Here is a 12,122-nt window from a genome sequence, read left to right as displayed (position 1 = left end):
CGGTTGGTTATTTATTCACCTTTTACGTCCTTTTGGTGATTTAATTTTGCATCGGTCTTAGCTCCTCTGTGCTGCACGAAAGCGTGCATAGAGAGGCAGCATTTTCTTCGGGCCTCGTGGATCTAAAGCGAACCGGCTGCTGGCTTAGTTTAACTCGTCTTGAAAATAGCGTGAATTCAGAATACAGTGTGTGTACATTCTCCGGTTCGGCTTTGATCTAGCTTTTTGTCTTGCTCTTCTTGTTCTCCGTCGTTTGCCAGGCTCTGAAATTTTGATGAGCGTCGGATGCTCTGGTGGGAGACATCTCCTATAGCTTCGGTTGTTATCTGGAAGTTCCCAGCGTTCACGCTCGTCGTCCGGGAACAGAATTTCACACCGAAAGGCCTACTTGGCGCCGAACTGAAAGTGCTCGATTTCCGAGCAGTTGGCCATCTACGAGGTCGGTCCAAGAATGAGATACATGCCAACAGGTGCCGCTACCGATGTCAACGAAAGCTTTTTTTTGTTCACGTAACTGAATTTTATTTGTGATATTAAGTAAGTATCAAAAATAATAACCAAGTAAAAATCCGTTAAATTAAAAGAATTAAGTGTAAAATGCAATAACTGGGTTATTTTTTGTCATACTCTACCCTTTCTTCCAAAGAATAAATGTTTCCCTAGTTTTCAAAATTCCAAAAATTATATTTTTACGTGAAAAGTCGAACAAAATAAACGTCACGACTAAAATGTGTTCCTAATTATGGAACATGTATGTATGTAAGAAATAATATTGAGAAACCGTTGTACTGGATATTTACTCATTTGGTGCATCTTGTAGAACGTCTCCCCAAGGAACTCGTAATAATGATTGATGATGTAGTAGTAGTAATAATAAATTTGGAATAAGATGGTTTTATTTTTATTAGTTTATGATAGTTATTTTTGTAAAATAACAATCACTGTGATGATTATTATTTCTATAAAGTGTTATCAAGGATATGACCCCCTTCCCCCGCTACGAAAATTTCAGGGGACGCCTCTGTCTCCGCGAATGTTTGGTTTCAAACAAAGCAGGTTTGTTTGTCAGGAACGACTGGAGCGATATTTCACCGCCGCAATATTCTTCCTGTTCCCTCTGTTGTGATTCCCAAAACCATCATCCCTCCCCTCCCCTCCCCAACCGCATATATTGCATACCGTGGCTGATCGATATCGTTGCTTGATTGCCTCTGATATCCCGCTTTTCTCAGATATGAAAAATGTTTTCATCTCTTCGGGAAAGAGAAATCTCGGTGAGGGTAGGGGATTTGAATTTTAACGGGGGAGAAGACCTTCTTGGGGGAGGGGGGGATGAACGTGTCTCAGCGTAGCAGCTATTCCTCTCACGCCCGTAGATGACGAGCATGCCGAACTCTGAAGTTCTAACACAGTGTTTCCAACTGCTCTTCAATAATATCCCTTTGAGTGCATAAAAATGTCCCAAGGAAAGTGACAAAAAGATCCCAGCATTTTTCTAGAGCCTGGTGCAAATTATCCTTGGCGGAGTGTCCATCAATTTCATCATATTATCATATCCTCATCGTTGGGATTAGTCAAAAGTGGCAGAAATGCGACGTAAAATGACAACAAATCGAAACAAATAATCTATACTTGCAGTACCATTTACAAAGCATGGATATCGAAGATGGCCGGCGTGTTTGTTTAGACTCCTGGGTAAGGCATGAATTTGACATTTGTGCATTGGCTCCTTATTTATCCTCGTTGTCGTGATTCACCCAAAAGTCAGATAATTAACGAAAGTAAACGAAAATAAAAATTGTCACTGTAGCCAGATGCTAGGAGTGACCTTTCTCCGAGGTCGCTACCGAAATCACTAAATATGAGTGCTTGCCTAGGTATCAATGTTCTCTGTGTTGCCCCTTTATCGGTCTCGACGAATCATCATGTATCTTTATGGTGGCTACATTCACCTGAAGAGGTAGAGAAGCGACACAAAGTCGTGTTATTAATAATATTTGTTGTCTACAATGCTTCAAAATTGTTCGCTGTAATTCTAATACCGATTTGTTTCACGGAATTTTCTCCAGAGTTTTAAGGATAACTAGGGACCTTGATTTTTCTCGAGCGATAACACCGAAAATAAATTGTTGCGAAAAAGTGGTCTTTTTCGCGAATTTCAACCTATTTCGTGCATAACAAACGAAAAATTCCGCGAAAATATTCTTGTCTTTTAGGCTTAAAAATAATAATTATGTATGTATAACGTGCGGCTTTTCCAAAATGTTATCCCCCCCAAAATCTTTGATGCGTGTTATACATGGAATAATTTCTACAGCTACTTGCAAATAGACGTTTCACACGATTTTTCGCCTTCAATCGAAACTCTTTGCTTCACCGAGAAAAGTGGTTAGGCTCTGGCGGGAGATCGATTGCCCACCTACTGTCACGCGAGAGCCGTAATATCGGTACTTGACGCGGTGGAATTAATGAAACGTTGTTACACTAATATCTCATTGTCTAACTTCTTGCCGAGTGACATTACCTACCCGTGTCCACGAGCGAGTATTATAAATGTCTGACATTCATCGATGAATGTCAAGTAATGCAAGTAGACATAGAAATGTTGTTCTTATTGCCATTAAGTAGCTGGGAAGACTTTTTTATTAAGGTTTGATTGATTTGCTTTATTTTGCTTCGCTTCTTGTGCCACTTTTGGGTAATTTGAGAAGATGGGGATGAGTGATGATGTGATGAAATTGATGAATGGACACTCACAAACATCCATACCCAGGCCGGGATTGGAACCCTGGACACCTGCCATCGTAGCGCGATGTGCTAACCACTCCTTTCTTCCAATATTAAAAAAATATATTCCTATTTATTTTTTGAGAGTTTTCACTTGCCGTAGGCAACACTGTTCCGACGCTCATACCGTTTGGGAATTCGGTCAGACAATTTAGCTGCAGCATAGAGAGAGAGAGAGAGGGAGAGGGAGGGAGGGAGGGAGATTTGGCATTTGATTTTTTTATTTCTTTTATAGGCGCCTTGGGACAACGATTCCTCTTCATCCCCTTCCCCCCATTTTCATATCCTTGTTTCAGCATCTTCGGGGGATGGGGGAGAACGTGGTACAGAATAGGAATGGCTCGGGGCGAGAAGTGGTGGGCCATATTATTTGTTTAGCTTTTTTTTCTTGCCGCGTCTGAAGGAAGGAAATTTGACGTTGATTTCTTTTTTATGCAGGAGTACGTTACATTCGGGAGCTGACGTAGTGAATTTTGATTCCGAATCTCTTTGCTGAGGAGTTACCAAACATCCGGGTGAAACAACATGTAAGTTGCTAGGGAAGCACCGCCACCAGAGGCGATCGTCGGGAGATGCGGCGATGACAAAGCTAAATAATACAAATATCGCTTTTTAAATATTTTAAGAGAAGAAGTAGAAAAAAATAATCAGAATATTCGCATATTTGAGCGAAATTAGTCATGAAACAGCTAGAAATACGCAAGAGATTCACTAAGTTTAGCGTATCGAAAGCAGAGCCCAGACCTACCCCCCGTGCCCAACAGTTCCGCTACGTTTCCTGTTGAGTGCAATGGTGTCAGGCGGGCCAGGTCATCGAATCCAAGGTCCTTCGACCGCTTTTCCCCCGCTCTTGAAGGTCTCTTCATAAGATACCTTTTTTTTCAGCCCCCTTGTTTACAAGCACGGCAGGGTCTCTGTGAGGCCATCAAGATAAAACTTCTCAGAAAGTCCATCACTGTAAAGCATGCAACGCTACATATTGAAGAGCATCGCAACGCAACTTACACAGAATACATGAAAGTAATGGTGCAAAAGAAATATATAAGTAAACAAAAGCATAAATTTCCTCACGTGCCACGTGCTCTTTACACCCCTTTTTGACCTTTAAGGTAAGGGTTTTACTGGAGAGGTTGTTTTTCTCATACTATGAAGGGTGCAAAATGCATCGATAAGTGTGCTAACACATCCACAGCTTTTAATTAATTATCCATTCGTTCGTTCGAGCCTTAAGAATCTGTCAGTTTCATCTAGTCGTAATGAAACCTCATCGTCGCGGTTAGCCAAAAGTTGCATAAAAATGACACAAATAAAGAGACGAGAGTGGGCTTGCTAGGTTTGGTCTCGTAACGTTCATGAGGAAGATTCTCGTTCTCGCCCGCAGTTACAAACGTGTCTTCGAAGCTACAGTTTCGAACGGTATAAAATATCGGAATTCGTCTCAAAATAACTGTTACAAAACATGTAAACAAATTCCTTCATCAAAACAAATCAAACACACGCTTTTTTGTACAATAAACAACCAGAGAACCTATTAAATGATCAGACATGCATGGTACTGTGTATCCGAAAAGGTGAAGCGTGCATTTTTTTAATTGGGAAAAATTCTCTCATAACTTGCATTCTGGTTTGCCGAAGTCTTGGACGAAACCAGACGTTTTGAAGCAAGTCTCGGTCTCGTCTAGATTTTAGACGTTTGTCTCGTTCTCATCTCGAATACTTTCATTCGTTTCTACGTGCTATAAAAGTGAAGGGCACACATCGTGCAGGAAATACGAAGCGTGTACTTTCCAACTTCGGTGTGTTAGCTTTCTATGGAGCGTCACTGAGCGTTCTGCTTCATTGTGCATATCATATAATATGGACGCAAACTGTGCATGAACTTATCAACGAATAGTTCAACAAGAATGTTGCAATATGCCTATGATAAACGTCCGAATACATAAAAAGCACTTCTATCGAAGCGCACTCGTAATACCTGATAAGAAAAGTATAAGAGTTCCTTCTGTCACATAACGAGATGCACATTTCTACTTTTGTATATGAGTGTTTCCAGTGTAATTCTTTACATTTGAATATGGCAACACTGCCTCGCAGATTTTTCTCGAGTCTTCCGTGCATAAGTTCACTTTATGTCCGCAATACAAACTCGCAATATTGTTCCAACTTTTATAGTTCTAATAACCGTGCTTTTGTGGAGGGCACGAATCGAGATAATTCACATAACATCGGCAACGAAACGTTACTGTATTTTTTTCATCATAGAGCGTTCAATCACAACGAAAAAGAAAGTAACACACTACAGTATTTGCCAAGATATGAAATGTCTCGAGAATAGCAGATATGTGACAAGGACCTACCGCGCTCATGGTGGCAGTTTTGGAAACTAGAAACACACGAACCTTTACTATGCTCTGCAACAAGCATACCTGCTTCAACTCTCATCTCGAATTGTCTTGGATCATATGAATCATCGATATTGCTTCGTCGAGATTTTTTTTTAACGAGCCGAATGTACCTTACGTTTTTACAATGTACCTTACGTGCTGTAATGTATTCTCAAATCACAACTTTCCATGAAACATTTGAAGCCCAGCTACGCCTTACACAGATAAGCTGATTTTTGTAAGTTCACAGATTATACCTAGGTATACTATGCACGTGTGATGATGTAGTTAGATATTTATGTCTTTTCATTTCCATTTTCTTTGTTGTACAAATGTTGTTTGTTATCAGGGTTGGTCCATGAACCAATAAATTCTATTGGGTTCCGCTGCAGGACCTTTTGTCAAGCACAATGTAAGTTGCGTATTGTTTCAATGAAAAAATGTTCCTTAACCGTGTTTAAATTTATCCGGAAGAAACTTTCCTGAACCGAATTGAAATGCTCTAAACATAAGAATGTTCTTTACAGTCTAGAACGCATTTACACTTGCCGATGTCCTCTCCCGGACAGGAATTGAATTTATTTACAATTCCTTGACCTTTAACAATCCGAGGAACCCATACAATCTAATCAGGCAAGTGTCTATAAAATATTTTTCGAGGAAGGCACGAACAAAAGTGTCTCAAAATAATAATAATGTTTAAATTAAAATAATTATAACTACGTAAAAGTAATTAAAATAATTATAAATGATAGTACTAATTATAATATTCAAATTAATTAATATTATATTTTTATTACATGAATAGGTAAAAAACGGGTAAAGGATAGTGCTGTAACAACATGTATTCATTATGTAGCTTACGTATAGGCTAACTAAGGTCGGATTTTTTTTTTAAAAAAAACGTCCTGGCAAGGAAATTTGTCAAATAGATAAAGAATTGAATATCAAAGAAGGATGTTAGATCCAGTTGACGAGAAGTAAAGTTCCTGGTAATATTTTACCCATATTATTGTACACAGATCTTGTATAAGTCTTTCGTACTGTCATTCAAAGTCGTATGATACTTGCCTTCCAATTAGTTCGACTGAAATGAATCGCCTTCGATTAAACAACAAGTATGTTTTCATTATTTAATTTAAGTTATTTTCATTATTTAATTTTAGTACTTATTAAGTCTTTCTGGGGGAGTCCGGTTCCCCCCCCCCTCCTAAATACGTCCTTGATTCTAATGGGTTCTATAGAGGTAAACGCGGCCGCAGCTACCGACAATTTGAAGCAGAACGCATTGCTTTGTGACGCCCCCTCGATTTCTCTCCTTCTCTACTGTTATGCGCGACCTTGCTGCACAGATTCCCTAGACAGAGTGAAGTTAAATTCAGTGTTGCCGACACTCGAGTGAATTTATTATATTCCAGCAACAAATATTGCGAAGGTGTTTGTGTGCTTTTGCATCCAAAGCATTGAAATGATTAAAAATTGTCAGCGTCATCTGTTTATCTAGTGTTCATGTACACCCAACGGCAAAAGTAATTGCAGGCGAATTGTCAATCACAAATTTCGTTGTCTGCTTTCGACGAATCGAAAGAAGAACGTCAGTACGCAAAGGACATCTGCTTTGCATAAACAGAATTACATTCCCTAAAGCAACGCTGGCTGTAGATTAAAAGCCATGGAAAATGGTGATGGACGATTTGCCAGTTATTTTATCTTTGCAATCGGCTGTACAAGAGCTTTGATATTGTGTGAATTTATCATAGGAATGAGTAAATAACATTTTTAGAGTTGACAAGTTTATGAAGCTCGTATAATGCACGAAGGTGATACATTAATGTTCTCTAAATGCGGTAACATCTCGATGTTGATTAAAGTCGCGGTGGCATTGTATCCACCGGATGAGAAAAATACTCGAATTGTAGTTTGAGCTCTAACGTAGCAAACTTTCGTTCTGTACTGTTACCAGCAGGCTCTTTCGGAAGAAGATCCCAACGCGAATAGTCTACAATAAACACACTTTTACTGCAGGACTGTAAAAAGTTTTTAAAGGGCGTCATCGTTCGGTCGTAATCTTAACTGTAACAACATAGACATTACCGTATCCAGCAACTTCAGACTGAAGTGGGGAGAAATTCATCATGGAAGTTCGAGACTGTGATAAAGAAAATAAAGACCAAACGTATCGTGTCATTTTTTTTTTGATCGTACAGATTTTATGATCAGTCTGAAGAATCTACTTAGCCGAAAGATGTAAGTAGGGAATTTTTCTCAAGATGATGCTAGCTTAGTTTTATGAGACCCCACCCTCCCCTCCCCAGATCTTTCTCCTTCCATTTTTGGTTGAACTCGACGATGATTGGTTATTATATCAGGGTGTCTTCGAGTCTGTAAATCCTGAAAAAGTCAGGGAAGTTTACTGTGTCTGTGGAATATATTCTTCAACGCTGAATCATCTGATCGTTTGCTGTGGTATGCAGGAGAATAGTCCTTTGTTTCAAGGACACGAGACGCCTCACATTCCTTCAGGGAAATCGATCATTTCTTTCAGTAACGGATAACTTTTTCTCTTTGCCTGGTCAGTAGTACCAGTACTCTTTAATTTCGTAATGAGATTACAGAAAGGTACTTGCGAAATTATTAAGGGACAGCAAATTTTCAACAAGAACTTGATTAAATGTGTAGCAACAAGACAGAAATTGTTGCATAATGACTGCTACTTCAAATTTTTATATTTCCCTTATTGTTTTCCCTGTAGCTTTCGAAACAAATGGTCCCGGGTTCGAACCCCGTATAGGTTTACATTTCAGGAATCAGTTATATTGATAATTTCCACCATCGACTAATTAGTCTAAAGCATTAGTCGACTAACTTTTTCGACTAATATTAGTCGCAGTAGGTTTCGACTGATATCAGTGGACTGATGGTTCGACTCATATTAGTCGTGCGACTAATTCGACTCAAGTCGAAGGACTAATCCAATCTCATTGGTAGACTAATTTTCGTTAGTCGATGGTTTTAATAATCTGGTGCCTGGAACCTCGGCAGGATAATCCTCTGTGGAGCCGTGTTCTCCTGTGTTTGTCCTTGTGTGTGCTAAGTGCCCCTTTGCACCCTCAGCTTTTATAGGCAAGGAAATTCTATCCTCGGAAACGGTATAGTTTTATTCTTGCTAAGTAACGAATGAGTGAGTTTTAAAAATTGAGTGAGGAAATTTTAACGACCATCTTTCATTTTGTTGGTATTGGTCTGTCCTCAATTGTGTCTTAGATAAAGGGCTTATTCTCGAATTGTGTGACGGGCAGAAATAGTCTAGTGCTAGTACCTGCAATATAAAAAGCAATCCTATGTAGATTTTCAGCGAAAAATGCAGGCTCGACCAGGACTCGAACCCGGGTCTCTGGCAATCCGGGCCATTGCTCTACCACTGAGCTACCGAGCCGGCCTGGCTTCCCCTGCATTTTCGCGGGTTCGAGTCCTGGTCGAGCCTGCATTTTTCGCTGAAAATCTTCATAGTACATCTCCTGTGTGTGCCTAATTTAATAAAAAGCAATCCATCGATCAATCTAGGATAGCCAACCTGGATACATATCTCGATAACTAGGCTGCATCTTTGATGGATTTTTGCTGCTTGTTTGCATTCTTGAAAACCCTAGCTCTAGTTAGAGTAGAAAACCTGGTTATTTCAGAAGACGAAGATACTCGAAAGAAATGTAACCAACTTTGGTCGTCCAGTAAATCAATCGACGGAAGGGTTTCCACGGCGAATCGGAAGATGAAAGACAGAAGTTCGCAGTGGTTGTCGAAGTTAACGGAAAGTTTACTTTTAGCCTTCCATCTCGAGTCCCAGTTAACTGCTGACTGGAACCGACTTGGGAATTCTCTCTCCTCTTTTTCCTCTCTCGACGGGTGCAGCATCTTGCACGGAGGGCGCGTTTGTGTTTAAATTGTGCCGTTCCCTTGGCATCAGCACTTCTTTTGTTCGGCGGGAGATATTACTCAAGGGACGGGAGGGTGGGGTGGGGAGAGTCTTCGTGACGTTAACCTCAGCGTTTGCTTAGTGTGCCTTTTTTTGCGAAGGGCATTTCCACATCAGGGACGATAACGAAACCGTACCCTTCGAGATTTCACGAGACAGTTTTGTAAAATCTAGACGAGACTCCAAGGTTCTCGGTTTCGTTTGACCGATATTTGGGGATGAGATCTGAGAGCCTAAATAACTGTACCATGAGACTTAGTGAGACATACCAAGCGGATATAAAATACAGAGAAATGTATAATTGATTTTGAACTTGGGAAAACACAAGCATATATTACTTTTTCAGAGCATGGTGATTGCATAGAATTTTTACTTTTTTAGATGTTCGTGCATTTAGAGGTGGAAGAGTTGAAAAATTGACAATTTATCTGCTACTGTGTATTACCAAGCAAATTATCCATCACCAAGTTTACTCTCTTTATTTTACGCAATGAGAGCTACAAGAATTCGAACAAAACTCCAAATAGGCTGCTGACAACCTCTGCATCAGCATTAGTAAAAATTAATTCCTTAAAAACTAACAGGATACAACAGAGAAATTAATGAAAGTAGTCATGGACAATTTGCCGAACAAAACTTGTGGATCCCACTGCACAATGAATATGGCACGATAATAAAGAACCATTGGCTTTACATCCAGGCAAATATTACATGTGACATTCTATGATCACAACTTCCAGAATAGTATTATTTTTGCTGTCTTTACAGAGGATTTTGTGAAAGTGAATATTCTGTCTGTAGCTCAGAGAGGATAAAAGGTCTCGTTCATTAAAAATTAGGACAGCCCCTCCCCCCTTTACCTTGTTAACTTCAGCCTTGACATTTCTGCTCGAGATAGTGTCAGTCAGGTTTGGTTTCCCCCCTCGTTGCTAGAGAAGATCGTTGTGGACTTTCAGTCTTGCGTCAAATTTTCTGGATCCGTGCGGTCTTGAATCCTTGGAGGATTTTTTTCGTTTGGTGATGGTATCCAACGTTGCCGCTTGGAAGCTTGGTGGAGTATGAGGAAGGGGGGAGTAGAGGGGGATTTGCGACCTGATTTTCCTGAGCGCAATTTTGGGTTAAGTTGGTTTCGCATCGCACACCACCTTCTCCCTGGGCTAACATCCAGACTGAACCTCGCCGTCCATTGTTACGGAAATTTCCCTGGAGACCCGCAGGTCTGGTCCAAATATGTCGGAAGCAGGCTCAGTTTGTATTCAGCCAAATTTCGGCAAAGTCTGAAAGTCCTCATTATTTCGAAACTCTATTTTAACACTTTCCCGTCAGGGAATAGTGATTTTAAAATCAAATAGGTTATTAACTTCTTATGAATATAATTATGTAATACTCGATTAATTTAAGTGAACTGCTGTCCCATTTAACAAAGAAATTTTTTTCCTAGGCAGAATACATTACTGTGACCTATCTTTCGGACTTTCGATCACAAACGTTGGCGGCGCCACTGAACGGTCTTCTACATTGAGTTAGGGAAACACGTTACGTAAAATGTTTACTTTAGCGGCACCCCTAAAGATGTCCTTGTCTTAAACATGTTGATCATATCTCCTACCAATATCTTGTTATAGAAAGTAGAAATAAAAAGAAGCTCTGGGTTTCATAACAGATAAATCTTAGAAATCCTCAATTGGTGTTATGTCTAACCGAATTGCGAAAAGTAGGTGTTAGAATGCGCCAAACTTGAGCTTTTCTGCAACTCGTGAACAGGCCTTCAACGATCGCGTGGCAGCTCTTCTTGTCGCCGCACTTTGCTGCAAATTAAACACGAGAAGTGGGTAAAAATAGGCACAGAGCAAACTTGTTTCACTCCGATTAAACCAGCTGCTAATATTTCAAACTGGACAATTTCCGGTGTAAACATAAGTCTCACTTTGTAATTCACGAGAACGCCAATCAACCGTCCTTGAAACGATCGTGGAAGAGTAGCCAATCAGAAAAAGGTCTGCGCTCGAACTGAAAATAGTTTCGCGCTTCGTCACAGGTGGCACCGGTGCAAATGATGCTGCGACATGTGAAGTAAGCGAGACTTGAATAGTCTTGCTTCCTCTGATGTCTTTGATCAACTATTCAGAGTATTGTATTCGACCATCAGTGGTGGAATTAAAAGGAAGAATAGAAACATCCACAATAAGCAGATGCGGAAACAATACAAAGTAAATTTTCCATCAATATTTTGTAATTTTTTTTCTCCGAAACTGACCGATGCTGGTGCAGAGGTCAATTGCTTCTGTGGCGTTTTGTTTCAAAATGGTAAGTCGAAACCGGGATTAAAATGGAAAGTGCTGTCCCGTCTGGCAGACTCGAGTTAGGTATTCCATGGTTTAAAACCTTTCAAATCTCGTTAAAATTACACGAGCGGCCTGGACAGTTTTAGACGACTTTTTCCTTTTCTGCCTTCAGCATTTACATGCAGTGGTTGGCAACACTGCTCTGTCACTAGAGTCGTTTTCACGTTCAGAAGACACAATGGGCTCTTATGGGCAATGCTTTTCTTATGGGAAATACGAGCGCGCTGTTGTCAAATTTCTGGATTTACAAATTTACCTTAAGTAAAATCGGTACCTGCAGTTTTGCAGGAAATTTTGTAGAGAATACGATGGTGAACACAAAAAACTGGTAACTTGCTTACATAATTTTAGATAAATTAAAAAAGCAAATTTTCTGTCAAAACACAATTTTTACATTGTTTTCATTCCTAACGTTGAAACATGCCGTACAATTGAAGCTTTCATTATGAAAAAAATTGACACTGTTTTTTAATTGTCATAGGTGACGGTGGTACTCAGAATTTATCAATACTTTAAAGCATATTCGCATTAAAAAATATTCAAATAAAGTATGTGGAGATTTTTTATATTCGTGCAGTAGAAAATGTCGTCGCTGGCCATTTTTTGTTCTGTAATTCCAAGTAAAAACTTCCA

At 39.7% G+C, this 12,122-nt stretch overlaps 1 protein-coding gene and 1 non-coding gene across 2 annotated transcripts in view; one reads left to right on the top strand and one right to left on the bottom strand.

Annotated features, from left to right (window-relative positions):
- ArfGAP1 (ADP-ribosylation factor GTPase-activating protein 1) overlaps positions 1-12,122 on the top strand; it is a 352,775-nt gene that overhangs the window by 293,377 nt on the left and 47,276 nt on the right. The gene's annotated exons all lie outside the window — the stretch shown is intronic.
- Positions 8,537-8,607, bottom strand: TRNAS-GGA (transfer RNA serine (anticodon GGA)). The gene has a single exon. It is a non-coding gene; the product is annotated as a tRNA-Ser (tRNA).

This window comes from Lepisma saccharinum, chromosome 5 (genome assembly GCF_977018435.1).
Source record: "Lepisma saccharinum chromosome 5, izLepSacc3.1, whole genome shotgun sequence".
Taxonomy (NCBI): domain Eukaryota; kingdom Metazoa; phylum Arthropoda; class Insecta; order Zygentoma; family Lepismatidae; genus Lepisma; species Lepisma saccharinum.
The sequence above is the reverse complement of the archived record's forward strand: the minus strand, read 5'-3'. Positions and strand labels throughout refer to the sequence as shown.